Raw genomic sequence first — 4,397 nt, 5'->3', positions numbered from 1 at the left:
CTGACTTGTTGTTCTATCTTGTGAGTTAAACCTTCCTCCCCTTCCTCGGCCTTTGTTTACTCTACCACCTCTTCCACGACCTCTTCCTCTTGTCGCAGAGTTTTGTTGGTAAGAGTTTGTGTACAAGAGTTTTCCTTGAGTTTCTCCATTGTTTTCTTCATCAAGGATTCTCTCTTCATATGCTTTCAATCTTCCAATTATATCTTCATAGCTAGTCTTCTTTAAATCTAAGACTTGTTCGAGAGAAGCTATGATATGAATATACTTGGATCTTGGTAAACTATTGAGAAACTTCTTTACCAGTTTATCTTCATCAATGGATTGTCCAAGTGACGCAGCTTTTGAGGCTATCTCTGATAGATTTCCTGCAAAGCTATCAATAGTATCAGTGTCTTTCATCTTCACTCTTTCAAATTCAGACATTAAGGTTTGCAGACGGGCTTCTTTAACTCGATCAGCTCCGAGATTACGTGCCTTTATTGCATCCCAAATTTTCTTTGAAGTTCCTTGTTCACCAACTTGTAGAACAAGACATTCTGGTATTGCTTGAAAGAGTAATCCTATAGCGATGTTGTTCTTATCAGCATCATCTGTTTCTGGTTCAATTGTATCCCACACCTTGTAGATTTTCATCAGTACCTTCATTCTCATGGCCCATACTGTGTAGTTTGTGGCGTTGAGGATTGGAACTTGTATTGATGGTGGCGTGAACTGTTTTGCACCCTCAATGGTGGTTTCGTTTTCCATGGCTCAGAAACAAGCTCTGATACCAATTAATGGCAACTGTAAGATGAAATTTAGCTTGTATAAAGACTACTCTCTTTATTGATGTTTAGAAAATCTCTCAAAACTAAACACAAGCTGTAATTTTGCTCCTATGATCAACCACAACTTTGGTGATCATATATATATAGAACTATGAATTCCTTTTCCTAGTCCTATTACCTTATCACATGTCTTTCCTTCTCTTAGAACTAGATGACTTCTAATTCCCTTAAAATTACATCAATTGCCTTTTCTTATCCTAACCAACTTGTTAGAGATTATCTTAGGCTTAATATTGAAATTTAACCAACAAAATTATGTATTGTCTAATTAGTTTTTGTCAGTAGATAAATCAAATATCAACCAGACTGATCAAAGTATATTGATAAATCTACTGGTCCTATCATGTAACCTCTTATTATTAATGAACTATTATTTTCTCTTTTTCCATATATATATTTATAAATATATATATATGTTGTGTTTTCTAGGAATCTTACCCATCTATGTTTGGTTGTTAATTAAGTCATGTGTAGCCGAACAACAGTCCTGTTGTATCTGAATTGTCTAGATTTGATAAGGAAATACTTTCACATGTACATGTCTCCTCAAACTCAAACATACATATTTTATAACAAAGTGAAATGGTACAAAAAGAAGGCTATCCTTTTGTTTCATGTTTCAAAAATTTGCTAATTGCATGCAAGTTAACAACTACCAAAAATACAGTGCGGGTATAGCTATGGCTATGCTATATGCTAACATCTTTTTTAGTACGTACTGTGCGTGTACGTAGGCTTTTGTGGTTTTTGTCTTTTCAGGTCCGTCTCAAAAACATTTATCACACTGTTCTTTTTCTCTCTTTTTCTATTAAAGAAGAGTGCAACTCCGTGTTGAAAACTTGAAAGTGAAATTGAGAAGCAGTATTAACAAAATTAGTGATAAAACCCCTAGGTGAACAAACTAGTGATAAGAAAAAATCGGTCATATTATTTTTAGCAAATAAAAATCGTTTCAAATAAAATTGGGACAAAAACCCCAATTTAAATAAAAAATTTAAAATTTAGTTTTTATTAATTTTTATAATCTCAATTCTATCCTTTAGCGTATATATCCTTATCGATCCTTCTTCTCCTCTCGTTTAATAGTTTCATTTCTTTTTTCTTCCCCCCTACCACCACCAGAAACTCCTCCGATCGCAGCACCACCACTAAGCCACTGTCACTTCCAGATCTGCCACGACCACCTCTGCCTCTTCCTGTCCTCCCTCTCCAACACTTCTGTTTCTTTTTTTCCTACTACGATTTCAGATCGCCACCAGCATCATCTCCGCCGCCACCAAACCACATCTGACATCAACAACACCTCCATCTCTTCCTTCCCCACCATCATCACTGGAAGCACCTCATCTTTCTACTCTGAAAGCAACACCAATATTCGCGGATACACACAGAAGAACTTCAATTATTCCGTTGATTATAAAAACAAAATACAGAATTAGTTTTTTTTTTTTGAAATGGTCAGAGAGATTTAGGTTTGATTAATAATGGTGAATTTGATGATGATGATGATGATGATGGTGAAGATGATGATGAAAGTGAGGTGGATATTGGTGGGGATTCGTTGAATCAGTTTGGTGATGATGAAACTATTCAGGTAATTTTGTGTTTTATTAGATCTTTGTTTATCGAAAATTTTAATGTTGAATTGTGAGTTTTTGTTTATTTTTTTTCTTTTTAATTGCAAAATCTATGAGTATAAATTGATGAATTGAAGGTTTGATGTTGAAATAATTTGGGGGAAATTGAGAATAGACCGTCCTTAGAATTATAATTCAAGGATACTAGTCAATATAAGTGGATTGCGGAGATTAACATCTCCAATGATACCTGGTGGTGCTGGAAATTGGCCTAATATATGAAATGTAATCAGTTTCTTATTAATTTTTAATTTGAAAAATGAATTGAATTTAAATTGGGTTTTTGTAGGTAAAAAAATGAATTTTTATACAAGAAAAAGTGGTTTGTTGTAAATGTTATTGTTGATGAACTCACTGTTCCTGAAAATCTTAACTCGATGATAAAATTGTTGTTTTTGGCTTGTCAAGGTGATGTGAAAGGTGTCGAGGAATTGTTGAAGGAAGGGACGGATGTGAATAGTATTGATTTGGATGGAAGGACTGCGCTGCATATTGCTGCTTGTGACGGGCATGTGGATGTTGTTAAGATGTTGTTGAGTCGGAAAGCCAATATCGATGCTTGTGATCGGTGGGGGAGTATGGTTAGTTTTCGCCATGCTTCTTATTGCATTTGTGGAATTTTCATCCTATAATTGTGTGCTTATGTTTGTGAATTTGGATAATTTGTGAATTGTGTTGAAAATCCCTGCAACAGATTTTTTTTAGAAGCGCAGTTGAAACCACGGTTAATTGAATGTTTTACGGCATGATTAGGATTTTACGATTAATTAATTTTGTAGAGTTGTGGTCCATAATGCTTCCGAAGAAGATATTATGCCTATCAAACAAAAAAATACCATGAATGAACAAAGATATGAGAAACTAGATCATGTTTGTGGGTGTAAAATGCCTTAGAATAGGTGTCATGCTTTAAGATTTCAATTTGGATGCAATTAAGTTTATGTTGGGATTTTGGACTTTTTGGTTTGTATAGCGGTGGTTTTCATCGTTTTCTGCGTGGTTTAACTGGGATTTACTTGACAAAGATGATGTTATCAATGTTTAATTCTACCTGTGGGACAATAAATGTCTTGTGCTGGCGAAGTATGTGCAGTGGTCATGTGAGCATGTACTCTGATGCCCTACCCTGGCATCCTTACATGTCTTGTTTTGGCCCTACCCTGCAACTGAACTCAAAGTAGGATTGCAACTTTGGGCACTAAACCCCAATTGTAGATTAACTGAAATGGTTGATAGTCACACATGATGCTATGTTCTGACCGACAACTTGGTAAATTATTCATCCTCACCAAACCAGTCATAAATACTCCCTGATGGAGCTTCACAGACCGGGGTCTTATTTTTTCTTTGCTATGCAAGTTTATTGACCGAACCCTAGCACAATGAATCCTGACATTTCATATATTTTTTTTAATGAAGGTGATGCCTGCTATAGTCAGACTCATGAAAGATAAAGCAACATTAGTTACCCTAACATATTTTCCTGATTCGAACAGTAGTACTCGGGTTGTCGCCATCTGTCGTACTGCTTTCTTAAGCATATATTAGTATTTGGGTAGCGCCACTGTCGTATAATTCCCATAACCGCATAGGTGTTCATTTTTATTTGCATGTATTTATCATCTTTTGATTAGTTTTTCAATGGACATGGCATGCCATGTCAATCATGACATTTCAATGACGTTTTTTTATTAATGGACATGTATATACCTCCAGTAATTTTCCTTGTAGTTGAATAGACATTTTGCATGAAACCAATTATGGTTTCATCTTATTTATGAAACTCCAGATTTTGATTGCTCCATAAAAGTTGACGGTGGTGACAGGTTTCATCTTATTTGTGTTTTTTTTATGACGAAACCAAATTTTGGTTTCACCTGATTTTTTTCCTAGTTTATTCGGCCTGACTTGGAAGTCGGCGTGTTTGGTTTCA

Source organism: Papaver somniferum, chromosome 4 (genome assembly GCF_003573695.1).
Source record: "Papaver somniferum cultivar HN1 chromosome 4, ASM357369v1, whole genome shotgun sequence".
Lineage (NCBI taxonomy): Eukaryota > Viridiplantae > Streptophyta > Magnoliopsida > Ranunculales > Papaveraceae > Papaver > Papaver somniferum.
Note: the sequence above shows the minus strand (reverse complement) of the source record.